The 14851-nt window shown below is 41.5% G+C and overlaps 1 protein-coding gene and 2 long non-coding RNA genes across 3 annotated transcripts in view; all 3 read right to left on the bottom strand.

The window, feature by feature from the left end:
* The window catches only part of slc18a2 (solute carrier family 18 member 2), a 35184-nt gene that overhangs the window by 18935 nt on the left and 1398 nt on the right, over positions 1-14851 (bottom strand). The window lies entirely within an intron of this gene.
* On the bottom strand, positions 2638-4561 carry LOC117960201. Its single transcript, XR_004660092.1, has 3 exons — positions 4472-4561; positions 4126-4259; positions 2638-2846 (listed from the first exon to the last, which is right to left on the bottom strand). It is a non-coding gene; the product is annotated as an uncharacterized LOC117960201 (long non-coding RNA).
* Positions 6264-7538, bottom strand: LOC117960202. The gene is made up of 3 exons (XR_004660093.1): positions 7327-7538; positions 6967-6971; positions 6264-6344 (listed from the first exon to the last, which is right to left on the bottom strand). It is a non-coding gene; the product is annotated as an uncharacterized LOC117960202 (long non-coding RNA).

Genomic DNA, 14851 nt, shown 5'->3' with positions numbered 1-14851 from the left:
CCCCCTCCCATGTCACCACACTTAAAAAATCCTGGAATTACCACTAACTGTTGTGCTCAGTTCAGTCTACTTATAGCCCTATTTACACAAACACATGTCTTATTGGACTATTATGTCTGCCTAATTTATTCTCAATACTGTGAATCTTTGCACATCCCCTATAACAGTGGTTCCCAAACATTTTCACTCAAGGACCCCTAATCTGACCCAAATTAGACCTCCCCCCTTTGATAAGATTTTGACCCAGGGTCCCCAATCTGACAGTGTTTGCTTATAGATGTTTTTGAAATCATAACAGTCATACATTCTGTCGTTGTGCTACTTATAGATAGAATTACAGTGAAAGGTAAAATGTAAAATATTTTTCGTGCTCTACTCTACTCTACTGTACTCTGCTGTATGCCAATCTACTGTACTATACTCTACTGTACTTGACTGTACAATAACTTACTTTACTTACTCAACTACAAAAAAATTACAAAAAGTAAGAAAAAGTTAAACACATCAATAAAAATCAACAAAAGTGTTGTTAACACAATTAACACAAGCATTAACACATGGGTTAATGCTTTATCTACATTTTCCTAACGAGACTTACACACTTGTACTGAAGTAACAATTTCAATGCAGGTCTTTTCCTTGTAACAGAGAATTTTTACAGTGTGGTATTAGTACTTTTACTTAATACCATTGGTGCCTGCCCCCCTCCCCCTCAGCACTGGCTCCCCCCAAGGCTGCGTGCTGAGCCCACCAGTGACTCCCACCTGACCATCTCTGCTTCCAACTCTGGGATTCCATTGGCGGATGACAGGCCAGTCTGGGGAGGGGACGAGTCGGCCCACAGAGATGAGGTCCAGAGACTGGTAAGGTGTACTACATAAAAAATAAAAGAACCTCTCTGCTGAGGCATGTAGGGCATTGTTGTTTATTGACACAATTTTAAAAATGGCTTCCTTTACCTATAATTGCCATTTTCTAGTTTTCATTTTCCCACTGATTGACCTTAACATTTTCTGTTCATGAGGAATTGCTGACGGCGTCTACAACAGATTTTTTTTTCCAGCCAATGATGTGGCCGCATGTTATGTTCTTCATTACAAAGTACATCACATGTCAGACTGACTGACTGACATGTGATGTGCATTTTTCTTATAAAGTGCTTTAGCCCAACTCCCTACGGACTGAGCTACTGCCACCACGTAGACATCCTTCACTAACTGTGTCTGGCTCCCTCACTTCCTCAAGCTTTACAGCAGCGCCATCTTGTGCTCTGGTAACGCCTCTGCATACACTGTGTACTTGTACTGTGTACAACGCTCTTACTCATACTGTGTGTTGTAGCAACTGATGTTTCATAAGAACTAAAAAACTGTAGATTGAGTGTGTGACAGAAGGATCCCACACTGACATGCACACATACAGTTCCTATGTTTGGGAAGGTTTCCGACAGAGACTCAGTGGTAGCAGTAGTAGTAAAAACCATGACGTATAATCATAGAAAGCCATAAATTACATTTTATTTGCAGAGTTAGAGAGTTAAAACAGATGGGGGGGGGGCAGACATACAATAGGTCCAGTTTCCACAATTTGTTATAAAAAGTAGGAAGCATTGTTTGACAGTTACTTATATTAAATGTTTGACAATCCCTTACATAAGGTACTGCTAATATCTTTCATCATCTGTACACACATGTAATTAGGGAATGCCTGTGTCAGTGGGTGGGGCTGCGTGGGCGTGGCAATGTGGCACTTTGACATGTCCTGTCCTGATGTCCTGATGTCCTGTGGTTGTGGGGACACCCTTTTACCCCCGGGCCACAAGCCACTCCTGCGTCTACTCATCAGTGATCCAAACAGAGAAGGTGATTGGTTAAAAGAGTCTGTGTTGTCAGGTATTTAGTCAGAATCAGAAAAGGATTTCTTTCCAAGTAACACAAGGACTTTGTCTTGGTGTTTGGTCCATACCAATAAGAAACATTAATACGAAACAATAAATACAGAAACAAATACCTACAATAAAGCTGTTTAACATTAAGAAGAAAGAGGCTATGGAGGATTAGTGCAGCGTATGTAGCATAATTCCTAAATTAATTGTGCTATAACAGCGATGGAGAGATGGCTTCTGAACATTTGAGTTAGCGTTAAACTGATGCTGCACCACTCTAAGGTCTGCATGAAATGGGTTGTGCTGCTCAGGAGCTTCCTGACTAAAAATTTATTTTAAAACGGGCACATTATTGAAAAGGTTTGAGAACGACTGAAATACAAGTACATACTGGCAAGAGATAATACACACAGTACATAACCCTTGTCAACATACAACAGAGTCTTTCCACAGCTGACATTTGGACATATCGGAGGAAATAACATTAATAAATGGAATGATGTGGCGCACACTAATTACGGTAGAGGGCGGAGTATGCGCTGAATGCCTGATGGGTGTCAGGTTTGATATATACTAGGAGGAAGCATAGAGGTGGCACTTACCAAACTTACATAAACAGCTGCTGCGTAAACTACAGTTTTGTTAGTAAATGTATGTCAGAGTGTAAAAATTGAATTTCCACTTGGGGATCATTAAGGTATAAAGTTTGTCTCCTTCTTCTAGGTAGTTCTCAAGCTGTAGTAAAAAAAAAGCTAGTAAAAAGTTAAAAGAGGCAAATACTGATAAAATGGCAGAAAAGATGAACTCATAGCGGTACAGACAGTGAGAGAGGTGGTGCAGGCTGGCAGATGCTGCATGGGGACAAACAAATGGACATGAAGGTCAGATGGAGACATGCATGCGGCCAACTGGTGTCCAATGATGGTAAGGTAATTACCGGTTTTTCTCCCGTCAATAATGTCTGTAAAACATGAGAGAGTATAATTCTCTGTAAAGCTCTAAACAGAAATGTGGAAATGACAAACTGGCTCCACCTTTATAAGAGGCATTTGCATGTGTTGTGTAAGATACACATATGAACCTCATGGAAGCTCTTTTTTCTTGCACTGACTTTGGAATCCCAAATCATTTACTCAAGAGTTCCAACAGTGCAACGGGGGTTTACCTCAGTATTTATAGTGAAGCAGAAATAAATGAGGTAAGCTCAATAACAAGTGAAATCAATGCATGAACAATGGGTTTGGCTGGTTATGCAACTGAGCAAAATGATGCTAAATGAACACCAGTGTCAAATAGATGAATACATTTGACTTCTCCCTAACCTTTTAAAGCTGTGTACTGATAACAGCAGCGTAGTGATGCCTTTGCTAATCTTAACCATACTGCAGTTGTGATTGGTTAATCCGGTAGAAATAAAAAATCTCTGCCTTGGACCTTAGTCAAAGTTTTTATTAAACATATATAAAACATTATTTTATTGCACGTGCAAACATGTTTTTGCAGAATTGTATCAAAATTAAATAAAATTTCATTGTTTTGGTATAAGCAGGATACTGTAACTCACTTCTAGCCTCGATTGCAGTCAAGAAAAAATGATAATGCAAAATGTCTACTTCAGTAGAACACCTTAGCTTGTATTGCTCTTGGGGGGAACTTTTTGGGTCTTTGTAAATTATAGAGTCTGGTCTAGACCCTACTCCTATCTGTAACCTGTCCTGAGATAACTCCTGAACTGTTAATAACAGATTAACCATGTCGGTCCATCTTCAGTGTCCCATGTCCTAGGTCTGCCTGTGACGTGAACTCAGTTCTTTTAGTTAAAAATTTTAATTTGGCCTGTTCTAACTTCTTAAAAGCAGACATGGTTAGAAATAGAATATGCTGGTACCTTTTGTACACTTTTTTGTTGTATGTCTGAAGACGTGATATGCAAAGTTAGGTGAAAACCACGGGATAAGTTCCAAAACTTAGCTTTGCACATTTTGTGGGAAAATGGGCGTATACTATGTCATGTGATTCAGATTAATTCAAGAAAAGTGGAAATGTAAGGTTATGAAATGTGCAAAGTGTAACCGTGTAAACCGGTCTACTTTGATTATACCTGCACCTGTTGGTCCACATGGGTCATTTTTCATTTGTGAGGTGTAACATTTTGTTGACTTTACCTTCCAGGACTTCCATTTTTCTTTATGTTCATAAAGGATTTTATTGATTGTATGTATGTGTGCTTTGAATCTTACAATTTTCTCTTCTTGTCCCGGTGGACTCCTGAGGAAGATGCAAAGAGGAGCAAAAATAATATCCACTATTCCAATGATGGTCATCAGCTAGGGGAAGCCAATACTCTCAGCTATTGATCCTCCGATGGATGGACCTGGATCAGACAGGGACAGATCACATACACCCCTTCTTTAGTTATGCTTGTTAGATTAGAGCAGCACTTTGCACTGCAACTCTCTACAGACATATGGTACAACAACAGTTCAGTTAGGGTAAATACATGCAACACTGTCTTTTGCTTTTCAAATTCAACTAACTAATTATAATAGTGTATGACATTGCTAAAGTTTCATGGTTCCTTCTTACCTAAAGAAAATCCCATGCAGAAGGCCACATCAGCAATGGCATACACACTTCCATAAACAGACACATGGCGCAGTTCCACCAGATCACCCATGATAGGCATCATAGACGAGTCCACCATGCCTGTAACACAGCAGAGACAATGCAGCTCAGCCATGGGAACACTTCAGTCCTTCAGTTTCCCGCAGTACTTTGCAGTGAAGGCGGCTAAACAACACACGCCTGCTGCCTTAACTAAGTTGACGAAAAAAAAAAAATTAGTATATGAGCGATTTCCACCATGTTAGTCGGTCCTGTTTTCTCCCTTTCATTTCAAACCGTGAACTGCCAGTCTCCCTTCTCTGCAGAATGCATAACAAACAAAACAAAAAAAAGCGCCATGAATTGGAATTTTTTTACATTCTTTAATCTGTGATGTGCCTCCGACTCGTGTGATGCGTCGGAACAGCCGCATCTGGTGGTTGAATGTCATCGCGCATCGATCATTGTTCGCCAAACATTCTACAACATTCCTTATCCAAGGAAAAAGAAAAGGGGGAAGACGTTCATCTGGCATTTGGATAGCCGACCATCTTCATCATGCCCACTTCTGACACACAAGCACCATTTAAACAGGCTTGATACGACATGCCTGTAGACCCCACCCCTGCCCTGCCATTTTCCAAGTGGGAGCGATGCTGGCTGCTTTTAGATATTAGCATTAAAATCACAGAATTCAGACTCGCATTGGCAGAATGAGGGATGAATGAATTTGGAGAGTCATGAGATATAGAACAGGTGGATAATCTGGATCACTTGGACAGCCTCGCTGTTTTCTACCCTCAAACAACAGCTCCAACCTTCTCCTTCTGTTTTGTACATTAAAATCCCAACCTGGCTTTAAGAATACAAAGCTTTTTAGAATTAGTGCACATACAATGCTTTAGATTCTTTATGTAGTGGATCTACTATTGTGTTTCTACTTGCTGAGGAAGGTAAAATATGTCAGAACTGATGAATCTCAATATGATGTCGTGGTCATGGTCAACTTGTAACATGCGGACACGCCATATGTTTTGTTGTCATTACTTAGAAATCCTCATGGGGAAGACATAAAGTAAAATGTTCTATAGCTTTAAAGCAATGAGGTCATTTACCAAATTTGATGGTCTTTTAACCTATTCACGTACTATGCATTCATACATTCTTCCCCCTCTGTCACAAGACACCTTTGTTGTACATACACAACTCCCCCAGCGCTGTATCATCAAGGCCTCAAAAGAGCCAGCCTCTCAAACATTAAAAACACTGAAAACTAATTAAGAGGGACGGAAACAGATATCACATGCACAATCTCTCTACAAAGTGTTAATATTAGCTCAAGTTGGCTGACTCCGCCGGGTCTAGACATCGTCTCTGTTGCTAGCTTGTTTGGGTCGGCCTACTTGCTGGAGTAGTAAACATGGTTTCATTAATGGCTTTTATTTGGTTGGTAACCATTGTATAATAGCAATACTATATGACGGGATCTTTACCATCATTGGCCCTTCATTGATGCGGGCAGTTGCCAATGACGACGGTAAAGCTCACCCTTTCGTGTAATATCATAGTGCGTTCCATTTGTACTTGGAAGTCAGATTTTCCAATGTCAAATTCGAAAGCCCGGCACCTCACCTCAAACTTCTGGGCTCAGGAACTCGGACAGCCCTGAGCCTGGGCTAAAAAATCATCAGTTGTGAACTCTGTAATCAGTTTTACACACGGTCCTGTCCAACGTTGTTGCTACGCTGTTTGTATGCATTGTTATGAACTTGCAGTGCTAACACTGGCTAACCTGGCTAGAGCTAATGAAAACAGTAAAACTCAGACTTGTAAATTGAACACATTCAACTCGGGTCTAGTCTATATCCAAGACGTTCCACTTCTGAGATTGCTCCGGTGCAGCAGGAAATTCCGCTGGAATTCAGTCTTTTCGGCTGGATGTCCGTCCCCGTCCTCTGTTTCTGTGTTGGCGTTCTAACCTCTGGTGGATTTCTGAGGACTATGGTTACCTGGTCCTCAGATCTCTGCAGGGTAAATCCAGACAGCTAGCTAGACTATCTGTCCAATCTGAGTTTTCTGTTGACGACTAAAACTACTTCTGAACGTACACATGTTCCACCAAAACAACTTCCTTCCTGGGACTATTTAGCAGAGGCACCGTGGCTCTGTCCGGAGCTTAGCACTCCAACGACGATAGTGATTGGTTTAAAGAATTGCCAATACACCAGAACATGTATTTCTCCTATCCCTGAACGTTGTGTGGACTAGCCAAACCTTCCTCCTCGTACCACACCGTACGGCCGGAGATACTGCTACACGGCGAGCTCTGAGTCACCTTCTTTGTTCTTTTGAGGCATGAGACAGGTAAGCTCTCACTGTCAACTGACACATTCTGGAAAGAGGTCTGTTAATGTTCTAAAGACCACACCGAAATATTCACTCAGACATTCTGGCTCTGCTTCGGATGCCTTTCAAACGGGATCTCCGGTAGTGATCAGTCCTTCACTGACCAATGAGCATTCATTAGCAGAATGCTGGTGTGTTGTGGGAAACAACAACTCAACCTGTAACAAATCAAAAGGACACAAGTTCTTGTTCATTCAACTTTTGACCTATAATCCATGTTGAACTTGCAAAAACTACAATCAAATCTGAGATTTTTAAACGGCATTCAAGCGAAAGAGACACATTTAGCCGTCTAGAGTCCCATTCCTTTTGTATTGGGCCGCGATCACCCACTGTGGTGCAACTGCAATCAAATTTGGTACAGTGGGGCTTTATAGGGGGTGAAGAGGCTTTCCGTGGACAGGCTTTGGTGAGACTAACATGACTTTGACGTCATTCCCAGTTTCTGCTTCAGAGTTCCGAGGTAAATGGAATGCACTATTATTACCCACCACACAAATCCTCCGTAGAGTTCCTTTTATTTAAAGCAGCAACATCTCTGCTCCATTGCCTAAACCATTTAGTGACCCTCCAGTGCTCAAATATCTGATATCTGAAGACCCACTAATGGTGTAGTTGTCAGCCTCATACTTACACATATCACACTTACTCCAACCAGCACAATTCCAATGAGAGCACAAAGCCATCTGTCAGGGAGAGAAGCCAGGGTCAGGGTTATCAAAATTAAACCACTTTGACAAAGATCAACCACAATAGTCTTTGCTTAAAGTTAGAAAAGAATGCATGTTTTTCGTGCATTATGTACATACAAATGATTAACATTATATTTGACGTCATTACTTAATTGTTAATGTTAACGACACATCCTCTAAGTACGGAAAAGTTAGCCATGGCGTTCCACTATGCTCAGTGCTCGGACCAATTCTATTCTCCATACATATTTCTCATCCAGGCAATTTTATTAGGAAACACTCAATTAACTTTCATTGTTATATTTAAGTAGCCTTGTTGGGATGGGGTATAAGAGACAGGTAGATGGCTTAGCTGAAGAGACCTTTGACAATAACTGTTGAAGGTCTATAGGACAGAAGCAGTCTAAGTATATGTCAGGTTTTGTCGTTCTATCTAGTGCTACTGCATTTACTCTAATTGTCATATTTTTCTCATTAAAGAAGCTCATAAAGTGGTCATTACTCAGAGCTCTAAGAACAGACGGCTCAATAGAGCTGGGACTCTCTGTCAGCCTGGTTACAGTGCTTAAAAGAAACCTGGGCTTGTTCTTGTTTTCTTCTATTAGTGATGAATAATCACTAGTCTGATCTGGCATTTATAAGGGCCTTCCTATTCATTTTCAGACTGTCTTGCCAATCTAAAAAAGATTCTTCCAGTTTGGTGGAACAACATTTACTTTCAAGTTTTCATGAGGTTTGTTTGTGTTGTTTATTTGGGAGTTTGGGAGTGCTAGTTTCCTTTGCCTCATCATCTTCTTTTTTAGAGGAATATGGAATATCTTCCTTACATTTAGCTATAGCACTGCCAGATAGGCATCTAGTGTAGAGGCTTTTATTTACGTTAGTTGGGTATAGTTGGGTAGTAAGAATTCAAAAGTTATTAGAGAATGGTCTGATAATAAAGGGTTCTGCGAAAATTCTACTAAATCTTCCATTTGGATGCCATAAGTCAGCACAAGGTCTGGGGTAAAGTTAAAAAAGGGAGTGGCCTAATGCACTCTGACTGAAACCAGCTGACTCTAGTAGTGAGTTGAAAGCAGGACTAAGGCAATCAATGTCAACGTCCACATGGACATTAAAATCACCTACAATAAGTACTTTGTTTGACTTATAGACTACACGTGATAAAAACTGAGAATTCAGATAAATTCAGAATCTGGTCCCGAAGCTCGGTAAATAACAAGGGTACAGGGTATTAACCACGCAGGGGGCCCAAACTGCAGACACCTTCTTTTGTTTTCTGTTATTTTGAAAGTGTAAATGATGAAATAAAATCTAACTTTAATCTGTCATTTGATGCCTTTTGGAGATTTTTCCATCTTTTCTTGACTTCTTTATGCACATTAATACCAATTTTTACCTAGTGTGCCCAAACTTTCGAACCCCACTGTAGCCCCTTCTTTGGTTTACCTTTGATTTAACCGATCTGAGTCAGGGGACAGACACCGTGGTTTAGATGGGATTCTATATCGCCCGCTCTGGCCCCAGGGACACACAGCCGCGGCCACCAGAGCCTCCAACTTTACGTTCCGCAATAAAGAGCTCCCAATAACCAGAGTTGGCTTCTCTGTACAAACATATGGCATCCAAATGGAAGATTCAATAGTATTTGCACAGTGAGTGGGGAGAAACTGTTAGAAAGGCCAAAATGTTGACGGCCAGCCATAGGTTTCGCCATGTGCGCCTACTGATTTGAAGCTAACGCTACACTTTTTTTGGAAAGTCACCCACTTGCCCGGCTGGTCTGCCGGGGGGGGGGGGGGGGGGGGGGGGGGGGGGGGGGGGGGGGGGGGGGGGGGGGGGGGGGGGGGTGTTAACAGAAGCTGCAGTATGATGTACTGTGCGCTGGCTAGATACTGACACATAAGGTATGGATTCCACGGTGCGGATCCGTGCCTTAAACTCACTAAGCCTCGCCTCCAGGGCAGCAAATACCATTCCATTTATTACATGTATCATTATTACTAAAGGAGGCAGAGGAATAGAGAGAGAGAGAGAGAGAAAGAGAGAGAGAGAAAGAGAGAGAGATAGATCAGGATAATTTCTCTTCTTACCTTCCCATCTTGTGCGCCAATGTGCCAAAGATGTACAGTAGGTTCCAATAAGGTAGGAGATGGACGCTGCTAAGAAAGCGACGCCTGGGCCACCGACAGACACATACAGAGACAGAGAGAGAGAGAGAGAGAGAGAGAGAGAGAGATGAGAGAATGAAGGTGTGGGCAGCCTTTCTAAGATAAGCAGATCTCTATCAGCGCCTCATCACTGAGCCTTCGAACATCTTCCATTGTCTGTAATAAAGACTTGTGCTTTCCACCTGCCAGCACATGACACCCTAATATCCTGTTCTCCACTCATCCTTTTTATCTGACCTAGACTTCATACACAACCCACTGGAACAAACTAATAACACCAAAGACTGCAGGAAGCCTGTGGATAGTTCATATCTAGCAGGATAGAAGAGAACCACTTTTGCACTATGGCAAGTCTTTAAGTAAAAGATGCATGTACGGTATATAATGTAAATTAGAATATGTGGAGCAATGACTGATGGTATTTTGTTAAAATATAAAAACTAGTAACCAGAGAAAGGGATTATTAATCCTAGCAATGTGTTTTTGCAATACAGGTTTTTGAATACATTCGAATACTTCGATGTTACTAAAATTTACTAAGATTTTTTAATGAATGGATATCACTTGTCTAGAAGGGATGGAAACATCTAAGATATTCTGAAACACCATGCTTTGGAAAATGGTTTTTAGTAATCTAAAGTCCACATGATTTCATAATAGAAGCTAAACCCTTTACAGCCTTACACTGTCATAGAGGTGTAAATGAAATCATATGTTTAGCATACAGGTCATAGTGGGGGTGGTGTTCTGGACGGCATCATAGTCACAGCTGTTTCTAATAATCTGGCCTCCTAATCTATGTAAATGGAAAGGACCAAAAAATGAGAAACACAGTATTAGACTAGTGTCATGCAACACCTGTAGCTATAAGTTCAGTTAAACACAGAATTAATTTGAATTGACACATTTCTGACAATGTCAACAAATAAATATCATTTGTGTGTGCATTTTGAAGTACTGACTGATTTTTATTTATGATTTTTATATTATACAGTATAGTGGGTGTGTGTAATGGGTATTTCTTAGTGAGTCCTGAAGAGAACATTGTAAATACCTAATTGCCATTCACTGGAACACATGGTCTCCATCATGCAGATCGGCAGCGTTGGCTTCAACACGGCAATGGCCATATTTCCGAAACAAATGGCATGGGGAGGAAGATTAAGCATAAGTGGACAAAGTGTCAATTATACTCTGTTTTTCTTCTTGGTTTCATTTGAGCCACTGGTATCTGATTATGATGCCCCCCGCCCCTCTTTCCTGGATGCCTAATTGTGGATGTGTTCTAGACAAGCCCAGATAGGACAAGACCCGCGTGGCGGGCACAGAACCCACTGAAGGGAGTTTTTATCCCATCTGGCCAGGGAACCTGTTGGGATCCCTCTGGAAAAAGCTTGCAGGGCCACAAAGGGTGGATGGATGGCACTAAAATTACTAATATGTGTGACAAAGAACATTATTAATAAATACTATAGTTACAACTAAATGGTGCTTATGGTTTTCTGTTATAGTTGTTTAATTTCATTGACATTAGGTTTCCTCATAATACTGTACGGCTTTTATTTTCTTACCAGCTGCAATCAGAATGTATGGATCCTTCATCAGCGTTAACAGCGGGGTCCCCTTCTGACTCTGTGAAGGACAAAGGCATAAGAACAACATTCTGTATTAAATACAAAAGGCTTGTACCATATCGGTCAACCAAACCCACTTGTACAAGACTCAGGTTACCAATCTCAGTGATAAAAATAATTGTTATACTTCCTTTGTATGTTTGCACACAAGACAGTCTTGCTTTGCCAGACCTTCCTCCACCACGCTGTGAAGGAAGGTCTGGTTAGTCCTCACAGCATTCCTTGATAGGAGAAAGCCCTGCTTTGGTTTATCGGAATTTCTTTAAACCAGTCACAATCATCCTGGGCGGTGCTAAGCTCCGGTTGTTACAAGTTGTTATTATGCATCTTCATTTCTTACAATATACAGCATGTAGTAGGGGGTCCCTGCTGAGTTTCTCTCTCAGTTAAGGGGTCCTTGGCTTTAAAACATTTAAGACCCCTGCAAAGAAGTAATAATCTTAAAGATTTTCCTTTAAATATATGTCTGTTAGGTCCTTATCTATTGTCAAATTAATTAACATAAAGGTGATTACCATAATAGCGCACTGATGAAAGCCCTTCAATTTTCAATATTAAAAACTGGGTGTCATCATTCCTGGAAAATATCACGTGGTGCACAGTTAGTGGCCTCATTCCTATCACAGGTTGGTCCACTAGAGAGGGTAGGCTGGTGACTGACTGACTTCACACAGGTGACACTGTTTGGATCCCTGGGAAGTGACATCAAAACACACCTACAATTGTCCAACGGAGATCTTCCAGATTGTAACTTTAAAGAACTGGCATGTTATTTGGAGCAAATGAAAAGTCAAACATGTAAAACGGAGAATGAGATATACTGCCAAATATAATCAGAATAACACTATCTGAGCCTAATAAGACCAACGTTGGTATAGTTCACTTTTTAACCGGTATCTGAAATATGGTGCCAGTACCCAATGATAGAGCCCTGCAGGGGTTTAAATCTAGACCCTAGCTTGGTCCTGGTCTGAGATGGTCAGCCCCTAACCTTGGTTATGTTTTAAAGGGACGTGCAAGAAGCCAACGACTAACAAAGAGCTGAGAAAACGTTTCATTGATTTAGCCTCTCGAATCAACACTTGACTTGCCTCCATTGATCCACTGACGTAAAACACTTCAAGCGTGTGACAATGTTAGTTTAAACGTTTATTATCACCACAGCTGTGAAAAGGCCTTTTTGACAAGGCCTGCATGCCATGCTGCTGCTGGTCGCAATGCCGTGCAGAACGGGCGATACAATCTGAACAAATCAACTCTACAGCCAGAAGCCTGGTCTCTTACAGAGCATCGCAGAGTAAAGAGCACAACATCCATGTGGAGGGTGTCAGCCCAGTACGCATTTCTAACTCCTCCAGCTTTGCTGGATACATACTCACTGACACGTACATTTTCTAACCCCAACCCAGCATCTTTACGTAAACTTAACTCTCCCATTATTGACCCACATGTCAGTTAACCGTAAACTTTGCTTCCATCAGCAGATCTGTTTGGCTAGTATCTCCGCTAATATATCAGATCAAGTGTCATCCTAAAAAGAAGCAGCAGAGCACTCTCCCTTGTTCCTGAAGCAGTCATTACATAGTGTTCAAAAACTATTTCTAATGAGGAAAAGCGGTGACAACATATAATTATGAATGCTTTCCATTTATTACTTAAACAGTCATTCAAGCTGAAGAGGTGTTTTGACACCTAAACTCAACTGTAGTCTCAAAAACATCGACATATGTGCTTTGTAGCCGGGAACATCTCTTAGTTCCCTGTAGCCTGCTCAAAGCCCTCTATTAGCCCCCTATTCTCGGGTGACTCAACTACCAACTTCCACTGATACAACAGACAACAGCAAAAATTATTATTATTATGATTAATGGTGGGGGAGAAGTTTGGAGAAGGACTTTCGGTCTGCACCAAGGTGCTTCTGGACAACCGTTTGCCACCTCAGGAGGGGGAAGCAAGAAATCATCAATCAAGCTGTGTACAGAAAGGATGGGACGCTTTTGACCTCAAATGAAGAGATAATAGAGTGGTGGAACCAGCACTTTATGGAACTCAAGAGAATGAAATCAAGCTGACACGTCCTCTGTGGCAGAGCTGAAGGATGATGGGGGATTGTTGTTAAATACCTTGGTGGAAATTGCTGAGGTAGTCAAATATCTCCACAGTGGCAAAGCCCAAGGGATTGATGAGATTCGTCCAGAAATACTGAAAGCTCTGGGTGTGGAGGGGCTGTCTTGGTTGACATGCCTCTTTAACGTGAGGGTTGTTCTCCCCCCAGGGCTGCGCTTTGTCACCAATCCTGTTTATAATATTTATGGACAGGATATTGAGGCGTGGTCGGCGTGGGGAGGGGTTGCAGTTAAGTGGGCTCCGGATCTCATAGCTGCTTTTTGCAGATGATGTGGTCCTGATGGCATTATTGGCCTATGACCTTCAGCACTCACTGGATCGGTTCGCAGCCGAGTGTGAAGCGGCTGGGATGAGGATCAGCACCTCTAAATCTGAGGCCATGGTTCTCAGCAGGAAACCCATGGAATGCCTTCTTCAGGTTGGGAGTGAGTCCTTACCCCAAGTGAAGGAGTTTAAATACCTTGGGGTCTTGTTCACAAGTAAGGGGACCATGGAGCGTGAGATTGGTCGGAGAATCGGAGCAGCGGGGGGGTATTACATTCTGTTTATCACACCGTTGATTTGGCTTGGGAAAGGGAAGTTTCGGGTCCCCTACTGGAGCAGCTGCCCCCGCGACCCGATACCGGATAAGCGGATGAAGATGGATGGATGGATGGATTAGGGTTAAACTTTGCAGTTAATCCACAGTTAACTCTGAATTGTGAGTGTTTATTCATACAGAATATTTACATTTAAGCTACTACTTAGTTCGAGGTGTCTACACACATAACAGGTTAAATAAATGGCTTCAATGAAATGGAAAATTAATAGCAGTGAGACCTATAAAGATTCAATAGTAGAAGTTATGGAGGACGGCTAATTATTTAAATGGAAAATGCTTCAACCAGTGAGGTTGATATTGCTATACATAGGCATACAAATCACGTTTAAAATCCGCTGTCAGTTTGAATACATTATTGATTTCATTATTGCAGTGATGGAGGTTGTAGATTGTCTCCAACCGTGTAGGAAGTTTCAAAAAGAAAGGCGGAACCAGTACGGATTCATTACCTGAGAGCCAAAATAATTCAAATAAACTCGATTGGACTCCATCCAAGTGTCTTTTTAACGCCCTAGACACAAAGCATTTGTAGAAATTCTGTTTTTGCATGAGGTGTCGTTAGCCTGACATTTTAACAGGAGGACTATGACAACATCTTCTTTCATTAAAATGCTAAAAGCCGAGCTGTTGCATCCCCCATAGATCCTGGACATGCTTGACTTGCCTTGTATTGTCCTCTGTCAGGAGGGAAGGTGACTAACAACAGGTAATGTTCCTTGCCTCAATTACAG

This window comes from Etheostoma cragini, chromosome 17, assembly GCF_013103735.1.
Source record: "Etheostoma cragini isolate CJK2018 chromosome 17, CSU_Ecrag_1.0, whole genome shotgun sequence".
Classification (NCBI taxonomy): domain Eukaryota; kingdom Metazoa; phylum Chordata; class Actinopteri; order Perciformes; family Percidae; genus Etheostoma; species Etheostoma cragini.
Note: the sequence above shows the minus strand (reverse complement) of the source record. Positions and strands in the feature narration are given on the sequence as shown.